This window comes from Copadichromis virginalis, linkage group LG4 (genome assembly GCF_057382275.1).
Source record: "Copadichromis virginalis isolate Kocher_CV1m ecotype Utaka linkage group LG4, C_Virginalis_male_GT1.1, whole genome shotgun sequence".
Classification (NCBI taxonomy): domain Eukaryota; kingdom Metazoa; phylum Chordata; class Actinopteri; order Cichliformes; family Cichlidae; genus Copadichromis; species Copadichromis virginalis.
In genome coordinates, this window is record NC_140621.1 from 19,628,146 (window position 1) to 19,641,902 (window position 13,757).

The 13,757-nt window shown below is 41.9% G+C and overlaps 1 long non-coding RNA gene across 1 annotated transcript; it reads left to right on the top strand.

The window, feature by feature from the left end:
- The first annotated feature begins 1,201 nt into the window (after nt 1–1,201).
- LOC146711272 (uncharacterized) lies at nt 1,202–3,901 on the top strand. The gene is made up of 3 exons (XR_014920285.1): nt 1,202–1,244; nt 3,261–3,401; nt 3,595–3,901. It is a non-coding gene; the product is annotated as an uncharacterized LOC146711272 (long non-coding RNA).
- Nucleotides 3,902–13,757: the final 9,856 nt, after the last annotated feature.

Sequence of the window (13,757 nt, forward strand, 5' to 3'; positions counted from 1 at the left end):
TAGACCCGAACCGGACACAAGGGGGGAGGACACAGAATAGCTAGAACAGAGGAAAATAATCACAAAACACAAAACGCTGGGTCAAAATGACCCAGGACCATGACAGTTTCTTTCCCCTCGCCATCTCCCTTCTTAACAGTTGACCTGTCACACTGCTCCCACTGCCAGACTGCAGCTGCACCTTATGTACATTTTGTAGTATTCATTCCACCTCATTCATTTCTGTATTTTATGTATATAAGTTTATATTCGTTATTTATAGTTGGTTTACACAGCTTTGTGTATGTATGTGTAATGTGTATATATAGACACACGTGTGTGTGTGTGTGTGTGTGTGTGTGTGTGTGTGTGTGTGTGTGTGTGTGTGTGTGTGTGTGTGTATGTGATTTACTTTGCTGTGCTTGAGAGCCACCATCTACCGGAACCAAATTCCCTGTATGTGTCTGCACATATACTTGGCCGATAAACACAATTCTGATTCTGATGTGAAGTCTCTTTATGTCTTCTCCAGATTAATTCTTTATATACGCCCCCCACACACTTTGAAGAAAGTTAAAACACAAACACACAGAGAGCACATGATGTTTTGGGCTCTGCTGCCATAGGACAGCTACAAAACTATCTATCACCTCTAATTGGATTTTAAAGGAAAATAATATGACATTATGCTAAGCTGTTTGTAGTGTCAAACTGATGACACCTGCTACAATTAAGCAGACACACACACACACACACACACACACACACACACACACACACACACACACACACACACACACCAAACTGTTTATTCCCGATGATATCAGAGCGTCGGCAGAGAGGAGAAACAGTTGCTAAGAGACCTGGCTTCCTTGCCTCTTGCCGCTTAACATCATTATCTGGCCTTTACTGTCACTTTCCTATCCACTCAGCCCCGCCAGTCCGCTGTTACTGTGGAAAAAGGAGCTTGTTTCTCAGCTTGTTCGGTGGTGTAGGCTGTGCCGAAGCCAAAATTAATAAGGGGTTTATTGGAGCCATCCGTCTTGGAAGGAAAACACCGGTGCTAGATGGGCGAGCCAGGCAGCTTAATGACTGCATTACATCCAGGTGAAGACACAGGGGAGGGGTCGGGGAATGGAGGTGGGGTGGCGGTGCTGGGTGGTATCTATGGTTTCATTTGTCTTAATAGTGGGGTTTTTTTTGTCTTTCTTGCAGGGCACTATTTAATCCGTGTGAAGTCCAAAACGGAGCTGCTTTTCAGAACAGTCAGTATGAACATGAAAGATTTTGGTTTAGCCTAAAACTGTGACATCTTTGATCCTCCTACTGCTCGGTGGGAAATTTCTCTGTGGGCTGTTCGGCTTTTCATCTTTTCTTCTCTTGCTGAGAAAACATTACAGGTCATCAAAAATGAAAAGAGATGGTATCACACATTCAGAGGTCCTAAACCTTACATTTTGTCATGATTTGTCACCGTAAGTGAATAATAGTGCTGTCACACTTCCACACAGAAACAAAGACATTTACTAAGGTTGCAAGAATTTGGCTAGTTTTACATGACGTGTTTCTTTATTTCTGATAGTCTCGGTGCTTTCTTTAGTTGGATGCAGTGTGCTTGGCTTAGTTTGGGTGAAAAATCAGTGTCACATAGACAAGTTTCAGCATCTTCACAGAGGCAACCAGGAGGCAGAAAGCACCATTCTTCATGGCATAAAACAGAGCCAAGCTCCAAAGCAGAGATGACTCAGAGCTGTGCAGTTAACTGCTCAAAAAAGATGGATGGAAAATGTTCCATGTTCAGAGGTAAACACATGCTGCCTTTAGTTAACACAGAAGATTATGAATACACTATTAAAACTGCAGATTAAGGTCCCAGTAGTCCTGAAAGCAGTGAGATTCTGTGCAGCCCCCTAACCTGCAGGTCACCTGCTCTCAAAATGCAAAACTCAGATCTTTTAATTAGTGCACATGACCAAAAACACACACTTAAAAGCATCAAAAAAATTTAAACTGAGTTCCCTGTAATCAATAATTTTAGGCTAAAATATTGGGATGCACTGTATAACTACTGGTTATGTCTGGCTTACAATAATGTAAAAATCAGGTAACTTTACACCATTACTGAGAAATATGTATTGATGTAGTTGGTGACAGATATTTCCGCGCTGCTTACGTGTTTGTAGTATCTGTCAAATGTCTTTCAAGTACCATGAATCCGTTTTACCATAAACATTTTTACAGTAACACAGTCAGGGACACAAATGGTACTGCTGTGCTCCCGATACCTGAGAAAGAATACTCCATCCTGCTGTAGTTGCAGTGTTTTACCAGGAGGAAGCCCCAGGGATACCCAGGACAAGCTTCAGAGATTATATCTCCAAACTGGCATGGGAATACCTCGGTGTTCTACCTCGGAAGAGTTGGGAGAGGGAGGCCTGGACTTTTCTGCTTAGACTGCTGCTCCCAAGATGAATGGTTGGATACTTTATTAACAACACCTACTGATGGGCCATAGTTCTTAGGACTCCAATAGCGCAATGCAGACATAGACAGCTTGATTTGTTTTAAATTAGTTTAAATTATGATTGTTTCTGAGTGGCAAGGCTGAGCGCCCTGAGACGAGAGATTGACTCAAATGGAGATTCAACCCGAGAGCCAAGAAAGTGATGAATAAAGAACTTTATTTAACAATGGAGTGATGCACAAGGTGAACAGAGCTAAGGCTATGAACTGAGCAAAAACTCTAAATGTTAACTGAGAGACTCAGTTAAGGGAAGATTGCAAATAACATCAACTGTGAGGGGACACTATGATGGCTGGGTGCTGGAACATGACGGGGGATGCAGAGATGGGTCAAGGGCACTGTAATAGAAGGACAGGAGAGCCAAGTGGGTCCAGAAACACAGTGGACAGTTTGTCCAGTTAATTAGCTTTGATGCCTCAGGTTAAAGCCAATCTATAGAGAAATATTTCTGATACTGTTTCAGGTATTATGGTACATGTTTGATTTTGTATACTATGTTGTTAGAGAATATATGCTGTGTGTTTAATTTGTGTCGAGTAAGAAAACATTACAGCGCATGGGTGGTAACATGTTAGAAGGAGCCAGCACAGCAATGGAAATGTGAGCTGTAGCAGCAAATAGTTTTTTTTGACCGTGACATCGGTTGTTTGTATGTACGAGTCAGAAATAAATCTGGACAGCTCACATTAAGAAGGGGAAGAATTCTTTTTTCAAAGCTTGGGACAGAAATTCACCACTACACCTTACTTGTTCACAGGAGAAAATCAGGAGGGGAAAGTGAGCGACTGAGGTCTGGGTGAGTCCAGGATTCCAAGCTGAAGCGCGGGAGGCAGGTGATAGTGGCAGAAACTGAGAGGATTTTACTGGCAGCAGCAGTATGAAGAAGACCAGCGTCCAGGTAAGCAAGGCTATAGCGAGGTTTGAAAAATGACTTCTGTGAAACGACTAGGAGACAGGAGAACAAGGTGAGTACAAACACTATGAATAGCAAGGCTGATGTAAGACCACACACTAACATGGGCTAGCTGATGTTCTGTCAAAAGGTGGTTGAGAGCGCCAGTCTTGAATACTGCTGCCTTGATTGCCATCAGATGGGAGCCCCAGGAGGAGCCACGAGGGCGCCACCCAGAGGAGGAGGGCAGAGGCTGTGGAAATTTACTGTGACTCACCCAGACTGACACTAAGGGCTGATGGTCCAGCGAGGACTCAGTGAAGGGGCTTCTTCCAGGGAGTGAACACATTTGGGAATACTCAAAGAAAAACACAAGTAAGAAAGTATGAAGCAACTAGAAGATTGCAAAGGTAGAGACGTCTGGAGAGGAGAGTTGTGGCTGGAGCTGGTTCTTTTCTTAACTGCCAAGATGATGAGACTCACTGACCTCAACTTTAAGGTCAATGTCAGAGGTCAAGTTTTCTGAAAACCTTGTGAATGTGATAAGGAGTTACATTGGATTTTCAAATTTATACCATATGTGCATCTACCAGGAGGCTGAAGGGTGCCGCTGACATCCAGCAGTATCTTTAAGAAATGCAGTTGTTCACTTCATTCAAAGAGCCTAATATTTTTTCCTTCATGTACAGTCAGACAGCGAAACAATGTCTTTAGAGTTAGCAGTTGCATGCAGTTATCAAGCAGTTGCATGATTATCGTGCATGCTCACCTGTTCAGTGTTTACTGGTGAAAAGTGTTCAGAATCTTTAAAATTAACAAAAAGACAAACATGGTTATTTGTTTAAATGTAACAGCCTGCTGGCGTTTAATGATAGTCTCCTGAGAAGATTTATTAGGATGTTTATTAAAAGTGTGAACTTAGGTGCTGTAATACTACATTATCACAATCTCATTTTCTTATTAGGTGTAAACCTATAGGAAGTCAATCTGATTAGCTCAGTCTGAGGATGCTGACTGAACAACTCTATGCTTTGTGTAAATCAGACATTAAACACAATGAATACCCAAACCGGTCCTCTGCAGAGCACTGAAACCAGTTCATTAGTCCGAGGAGACTGATGATGAAGTAGCTGAAGGGTGCAAAGTAATTATGTCATAAATTTTGGAAATTGTGGAGAATCCTTGTGGTGCAGTTTGCTGCTCCATATGATATCCACATGTGTATGTAGCACACACATGTATGTATCCCATGCTGTATGCAGTCAGATACTCGCTTACACATACACATGCACACACATACACACTATAGCACACTTCAATGCACCTTTTCAACATGGCCTCTCAAGGTTTGCTGTCAAGGTGGCAGTTGAGAGATGCCACTACGGGTGACACTGACAGCAACTCAAGACAAAACACCTTTGAGGGGTTTTATGAGATGAGGTGACAAAGTTTGTCTGTAGATAAATTGCAGTCAGTCTTCACAGGAATGTCAGACTTCACCGCTTTCTGCAGCGGCACCTGTTCGTTACTGCATAAAGCCCAGTGTCACCTGATGCAGCTTTAGTCTTGAACGGTTTGTGTGAATAACACGCATGCCAGCTGTAGAGAGATATAAACTCTTTCATAACTCACTGTAGGCGTCTAAGTCCATGTCATTCATTTATAATCTTTGCATAAAGGAACATATAGAAGATGCAGTAGTTTGTGATACATGTGGGGATTTACTTAAAACGATCGATACACAAAAAAAGCCGAGAACACATTAAACAAAGATGTTAACAGATGTTACCGGTTGTTCCATCCAGATGGAAACTTGAGCTTTGATTAGCACAATAAAGTAATAATGTGTCAGGTTACCACTGAATTAAGACTGAAGCTAATACAAAAATGTAGGATTAAATCAGTGTTAATTAATTCAGGGTAATTCATTCCAATTAAGATGATCTTCAGATCAGCGAAATTAACATGGGTGTAGCCACAGGCTGGCTTGTGACAGTCAGAAGTGCTTCTGTGTTGCAGGTGGGTAATGTGCAGTTATCTTGGGGACCTCAGGAGTCCTGCAGGCTTTTCAGCTGATTTGTCTGTCCTGCCACAGTGTATGAAGATGGTTCAGATGGGACACAATGTTAGACTGTATGGCAAACAGAAGAAGTAGCCTGGAAAACAGGTGATGCTGGTCCTTGATTCTGTTGAACTGTTGCTTTCTTAACTTCACTGGGCTGGCTATTTGATTATTAATGTTTTAAAAAGTAATACAAATCATTACAATTTTAGGAAACTTAAATTTAACTTTAAAAACTTCGCAAAAGGTTATAGTAAATCTAATTAGACATTAGCAGTTCTGCTTGGATCCAATGATAAAAATGGAGACGAGAGAGATGTCACAGTGAGTGGGAAAGAGAGCAGGGCCTGATGTGGACAGTACTAGATGGTGTTGCTTGGATATCCTCTGAGGTGTTGTTGAAGTTATTTGCACCATTTTTAAATCCACTTCCAAACCCTGGATGAGTAAATCTTATCTGCATCCTGACATTTCAGGAAAATAACAAAACTTTTTTAAAACACTTTTTTTGTTCGATACCGATATTATAAATTTGGATATCTGTCGATACCAATACGAACCCAATATAGTGTATTTTATAATCAATAAAACTGTTTTTTTAAATATCTTGCTGCATTTTGTAAAATTTCATACTCAAGTTTTAAAAAACAAAACACTAAAGCTATTCTGTTATACCTTTATGCTCAAAATACACAGCACACAAAATATTTCATAGTTCAGCAATACTGATTAATCTAATGAACTTAAACCTGCACCATCCTCCCTATTCTGGTATTTTAAAGAGTACTCAGCAGAAATATTAAACAACCTAACTTATCTATCTACAGCGGGGAAAATAAGTATTTGACACATCAGCATTTTTATCAGTAAGGGGATTTCCAAGTGGACTATTGACACAACATTTCCACCAGATGTTGCCATCAAGCCAAATATTGAAGTCATACAATCAAATCAGAACATATAAGTATACAAGTTAAACCATAATAAATAAAGTGAAATGACACAGGGAATAAGTATTGAACACACTTTATTCAATACTTTGTAGAAAAGCCTTTGTTGGTGATTACAGCTTCTAGACGCCTCTTGTATGGATAGACCAGTCGTCTGCATTGCTCAGGAGTGATTCTGGCCCATTCTTCCACACAAACGGTCTTTAAATCTTGAAGGTTCCTTGGGCCTCTTTTATGAACTTTAATCTTCAGTTCTCTCCATAGATTTTCTATGGGATTTAGGTCAGGTGATTGACTGGGCCATTCAAGCAACTTGATTTTCTTTCTTTGAAACCACTTCATTGTTTCCTTGGCCTTGTGTTTGGGATCATTGTCTTGCTGAAATGTCCACCCTCTTTTCATTTTTAGCTTCCTGGTAGATGGCAGCAGATTTTTATCCAGAATGTCCCGGTACATCTCTCCATTCATCCTGCCTTCAATAATATGAAGTCTGCCAGTACCCCTTGCTGAAAAGCAGCCCCAAACCATGATGCTTCCACCCCCAAACTTGACTGTTGGTATGGTGTTCTTGGGGTGGTGAGCAGTGCCATTTCTTCTCCAAACATGGTGTGTAGAATGACTGCCAAAAAGTTCAATTTTGCTTTCATCTGACCATACTATAGTCGTCCAATAATCCACAGGCTTCTCCAAATGCTGTTGCGCAAATTTTAACCGAGCCTTGACATGCTTATTGTTCAGCAATGGAGTCTTGCGTGGTGAGCGTGCATGGATGCCATGGCGGTTCAGTGCATTGCTTGTAGTTTTCTTTGAAACAACAGTACCTGCTGATGCAAGGTCTTCCTGAAGTTCTGTCCGAGTGGTTCTTGGCTCTTGGAGAACCCTCCTGATTATTCTTTGGACTCCTCGGACAGGGATCTTGCGTGGAGCACCTGATCGTGGCAGGTTTATGGTGAACTGATGCACTTTCCATTTCCGGATAATGGCCCCCACAGTGCTCACAGGAACATTCAGCATTCTGGAAATGCACCTATAACCATTCCCATCAAAATGCTTTTCAACGATAAGACTACGAAGATCTTGAGAGAGTTCTTTGCCTTTACCCATCATGAAGTCTTTCCTGTGTGCCTTCTGGGTAATGAGGAGCCTTTATAGGCCATCAATTAGGACTAAAGCAGCTGATATCAATTAGTACTGATAGGGGACAGGATTTCTCTATCAATACTGACAGATTTCAGGTGATCTCCTGGCTTTCTATGTCATTTTGCCCCTTGTTATCTCCATGTATTCAATACTTATTCCCTGTGTCATTTCACTTTATTTATTGTGGTTTAACTTGTATACTTATATGTTCTGATTTGTTTGTATGACGTCAATATTTGGCTTGATGGCAACATCTGGTGGAAATGTTGTGTCAATGGTCCACTTGGAAATCCCCTTACTGATAAAAATGCTGATGTGTCAAATACTTATTTTCCCCGCTGTAAATTGTAACATATGCTAGAAAAAAAGGAGATGGTGGGGTGCCCATGGAACTGTTCTACCAAGGAAGTTAGGAGTGGCAGAGACGTTTGAGAGGGTGGTGCAGGACATGCATGATGACAGCGAGACAGTGGTAGGAGTGACAGATTGGTTCAAGGGAGAGTAGGGAACAGGTGGAAGAGAGCCTGGATGTATGCTCTGGAGAGAAAAGGAATGAAATTAAGTTCAATAAGGAGAGATCATTGGAAAGAATAAACATGATTTATTGATGAACATAATACAGATAGGTGTTTGGCGGTTAGACTCCAATGGCCCGTCTTAGCGGACCGGAACCCCAGCTCTGAAAGGGATTAGAGTAGGACACCCCGGAGCTTAGAGGCTGATGGTGGAGATGATGACGGTGGCTTAAATGGAGCTTTAGTGATGAGAGCTGGAGATGGGGAGGAAGTGGGTTGCACAATGGCATCTGCAAAGGAGAATGACAGATGCACAGTGACATTTAAAGTACGCGGCATGCATGCTGATTGGCCTGTAAAAGGCTGGGAGAAGGTGATTGGACTAGACCATTGATGACACAAACAGCTTGACAGCGTGGGAAAGTGGGAGTGATAAGGCTTAGATTTAGTTGGCAGCACCTGGGAAGAGACAAATGTGAGGCCAAAGGTCTTCCTTATTGAACGTGCGCATAAGCTTCATTAGAAGCAAGACAGAATACATGTGTATGAATGAGAGGGAGGCATGTGTAGCAGTGAAGATGCAAGGAGCAGAGGCAGGAGCAGGCTGATAAGTTTAAATACTTGCAGTCAACCATCTAAAGCAATGGACAGTGTACAAGAGCAAAGTGCAAGCAGGGTGGAGTGGTTGGAGATGAGTATCGGAGTGATTTGACAGAAGAATTGCAGCGGGAGTAAGAGGGAAGGTTTACAAGATGTTAGTGAGACCTGCTATGATGTTTGGATTGGAGACAGTGGCACTGATGAAAAGACAGGAGGTTGAGCTGTTTGGATTTTCACCGGTCAGAATGAACAGCATTAGAAATGAGTTCATCAGAGGGAGAGCTCAGGCTGAGGTGGCCTGGAAACAAAGTTGGAGAGGCAAGGCTGAGATAGAGGTGGGACAGTGGATATGTTGGACAAAGGATGTTGAATATGGAGCTGCTAGGCAGGTGGAAAAGATGAAGACCACAAGTGAAGGTGACATGCAGTGGTGTGAGGAGGTAAGAGAGAAGGATGCTAGGCATATAGTGATATGGAGACAGATCGTTACAGACACCATCTCCGTCAATAAGGAAAGTGTAGTTTAGTTTTCTGGTATACTTACATACAGATTTCTGGTAAGAGTCAAGGTATCAGACGTGTTTTTGAGCATGTAAAAAAGAACTACAAATTCCATGAACCAAAACTAACAATAAGGAGAGAAACACGAGTCCAAAGATGGTACAGAGTATAACAGGACCTCCTGGAATCTAGATGCTGGTGGTGGCAGTGGTGAAGCAGGTGGAGACTTGGATGACTATCACTGTCTGGCCAGGATAAAGTGGAAATGGCAAACGACGAATGACAGTCTTAAAGACAAAATGACAGAAGAGCAGTGACACACACAGAACAGAGGCTAATTTGCTCACAGAGGGCAGGCAGGAAAAAGACACCAGAGTGATGAGGACAGAATTAAGTTTGGCAGCATGGGGACGCAGAAGTGATGAGTGAATACAGATCTTCCTTATTGAACTTACACATTAGCTTCACTAAAGTGGCGCTCATGTCCGTGAATTGCCTTTTCCTGCACACGATGATACCTCTGAAAGACTTTTTCTCATCTTTTTTTCAGGTCTCACTAGTGAAACATGCTTTTATCGTGCAATTTCCGCAGCTTTCTCACATTTTATTTCATTTTTGCCAGAATTCAAACTGGAGTTTAGATTATTTTTTTTTAAGAAGAGGAAATATTCTTCTTATGATTGTGAAGGACTGCTAATGTTAATTCTTGCAATGTATAGATCTGTAAGACAAGAATGATTAATTAAAGTGCAGCAAGCATTTTTTTGGTGAATGCTGTGGCGCGATTGTTGTTTTTGTCCAACGATGCTGATGTTAAGAAAATCATCAGAAAATCAACATCGCTTGAGAAGCGGAAATGTCTTTTTTAGGGGTGGTTGTGTTGATTTGCCATGAATGCAAGATTACTGTGAGAAGAATCACCTGAGCACTTATCAGCAAACAGAACGAAGAAGCACGGACAGCAGAGAAATATCGGGGACTATGAGAATGCTGCTTCAAGTGGCATTACCTTTCATCACTTTCAAATGATAATTTGCAAATTATCCATGTTGTCATGGTCCTGGGTCGGTGACTCAGCGCTTTTAGTTTGTTATCATTTTCCAGATGATGATGATGATGATGATGATGATGATGATGATTGTTTTAGTTCTGTGTTATATTCGGTCTGCCTCTGAGTCTGCGTCTGTATCTGTCTGTCTATGGTGTCACCCCATCTGTTTGTGAAGCTGTCTGTTTAGATCTGTGTCTTGTTTGGTTCCCCGTGTCTGAGTTTCCTGTTTTATTGTGAAGGTCTCTGTCTGATGTGAGTGTGTTCAGTTTACATTTCCCCTGTCCCGTCAGTTCTGATTTCTCCCAGCTGTGTTGCCCTCCTGTCCCTCATCCCCTGATTACTGGTGTGTATTTAAGCCCTGTGTGTTCTCCTGCCTGTGGTCGGCTCGTCTGCATTCATCCGTCTACCTCTGCGGTCTATGGTGTTCCTGTCTCTGCCCCGCACCCCTTTTGTATGGTCTCAGGTTTGTCACTTAGTTTCTCCCAGTTTAGGTTTCCGTTTGTAAAGTACTCATACCTCGTTGCCTGTTTTTGTCACCACCACCTTTGTAAATAAAACATCACTCGTATCATCAGTTTGCTGCATCTTGGGTCCTCCTTTTCCTCCACACCACACGGCTCCCTCCGCCAGCCGTGACACATGTAGAAGAATGCACTTCTGTCACCACATGTGCTCTCATCCTTATCAATCATGCAGATGCAACCTTTTAGAGCCGTGGTTGATGCTTCAATGTCAAGGCTGTTTCCATGGATACACTGAAATCCAATCTCAGCTTTTGCTATTGCTGGTCAGAAACTCAAACATGCAGGGCGTGGTGGTGATGATGGTGGTTGTGGGGCTTCAGGACCAGCATTACAACGAAGAAAATGCCCCATCCTATCAAAGAGGCAGCCATAATGTGTCTTTTTATTCAGGCAATTTCAGACTTCCCATTTACCAATCTACTGGGTCAGGCAGCCATCGAGGTGTCATGCACATTTCATTTAGAGGAGAAGATTTTCTCTTGCATAATGTATAATGAAATCTGTACTTATTGCCAGCAGAGAGATATTGCTGTGAGAGATGTGGCATCTTTTTTTCATCTTGGGGCTCAGCTTGCGTTTCTCCTCCAAGATTAAACAGCAACTGCTCAATATCACAGCTATTAGTGTGTGATGTTCGACGGGGGGTTGCAGGCATCGTGGTGTGCACTTTTGTGCATATGTGTTTATTTCTTGTGCGGTTCCGTGTGTGCTCACACCACTGTGTGTGGTTGTGTGCCTGCTGTGTGTCAGACCTGCAGGTTTTTACAGACAAAATGCTTTTTTCCCCTACCCCCCCACTTTTTGTTGTTGTTGTTGTCACTATGGCCCCAGCATATTTTGGGCCTGCTGATCATCTCCTGCGCATAGCCAAACTGCTGCCTCCATGTCACTATGGAGACACTGGTTGCTATACATCAGCCAATCAGTGCGGAGTAGAGGATGTTAAAAAGTTGCCAGGTTTTTGTTTATCACTTGGAAAGTTAATCCCTGTTTTTGTGTTTCCTCGTTCATCTCTGTTGTTTGTGTTTCTTGTAATATTACAGTGGGCAAAAACAGAAGGCTGGAATGGAAAGACAAACCCCAACAAACTATTCTCAGTATTGTAAAAAACAAAACATGCCATATGCCACACACTAGCCCTACAGTATATGAGAAGAAAGTCCCATGAGTTTTCCCTAAAGATCAAAAACCATGGATGACTCCCTGGAAGACCACCTGCATGTCTGTAAAGTGTACTGGATCTCATAGTGGAAAAGCAGGTGCGTGGCCTGGAGGTTATATGAGTCAGGGACACAAATTATTGGCGTGCAACCTGAAGAATGTTAAAAATGAAATAAAATAAAAGAAATAAAGACATTTGCTCCTAGCCAGCAAACCCTTTTAGTGAGGAATTGCTGTGGTGGTTTTTGAGTATCCAGAAAATCCAGCTCTCTGTGATGAGCTTCAACTTGATGTCAGTTTGGGTTGTAGAAGTCAATGTTTGATGAATCCACGGTGGAATCAGAGAGGCACAGTTCATCGTAAGAAGGTGACTTTGCAAAGTAGCATAAGGAGACGGCCTTGAAGGGGAGAGCAGTTAAAAATTTTTTTTCATGGTTTTGATCCCACTTCAAGCAAATAAATAATGACTGACTTTCCACAATTAGTTCTGTTAGAGGTCAAATTGAGCTGAAAGCTGTATGGAAACTTGAATTTCTGTTTTTAACTTTCTCAAGTCTTTTTCGTACTGTTTCTTTACTCGAGGAGATCAAACTACCTGAAAGACATCCTAGCATGAGATAAAAAGCTTATGGTACTCGAACAATTTCACACCTGTGTTGAATTTTTAATTACACTCCTGTGGATACATTTTTTTGCACGTCTGCATTAAATGCAACAAAGTGCTGTGAAGTCAGTTTTTCAAGGTATGTTCCTCATTTTTACTGCAGGTCTCCTTTGGACTTATTCTTTTTCACTGTCTTTAGTTTGTTCATGATATACCAGACTGACACTATGATGCTGACATTAGGGACCCGTGATATTGCAAGGCTCTGAATTTGTTGTGGGTGCTTTCATCTGGGTGAATGTTCGGGGTTATTGTCATGATTCTGTTCTCCATGACTGATTGTCATCCGCTGTGTTTTTTTCTAACCAGGTATGCTTTGAGTGCATTGACATTGTGTTTGGGATCATTATCATGCGGAAAGAAATCCAAAACACCACTGCCTGAAATGCAGCTCCAAACCAATGACTCAGCCTCCACCATGCTTTACAGATGCATGTAGACACTCACTGCTGGACCTCTGTGCTGACCTCCATAAAGCCTGGAGAACTATTGCTTGGGACCGATTACAATGAAGTCTTACAAATCCATACAAAAATATTCAGATGACAGAAAAAAAACTTACAAAGACTTTAATATGTGGGATCGTCAACAGGTACATGTATGAATAATACCAGATGTACATTTGTTTCTATTGCCCTGTTTTTAACCATGATTTAACATTCTTACTATAATTCCTGGCACAAGCATATGTTATTTCGGTCATATCGAAGATTTTGCCTTTGATAATACAGTTGAATTGTATTTTCTAATGGCTTAACCAACTTCCTTGTAGTACTGATTTCCACACTAGCTGTGCTGCACCAGATCTTGGCAGGTAACTCGGTAAATTGTTACCATAATGTTAGAGAAGCACAGCCAAAACACTAACAAGGCTTCTTTCTATAACCTGACCATTAAGAAGATTATGGTTGCTTTTAGAACAAGGCCAGCATTAGCAACAAGAACATCTGTAACAAGAACAGCATTAATGGCTGAAAGCAGAATGAAAGAATAGAAGAGGAAGGTGAGCGGGCAGAGTTCAGAGAGAATGAGAACGGTGAGTTAATGATCTTTCAGATGGAGGCTAATGAGTTCATTTGAGGAGCTCTAAGGTGGTGTCTAGACTGCGATGAAAGTTAGACACACGTGCAGACACACGCACGCACGCATGCACGCACGCACGCACGCACGCACGCACGCACACACACACACACA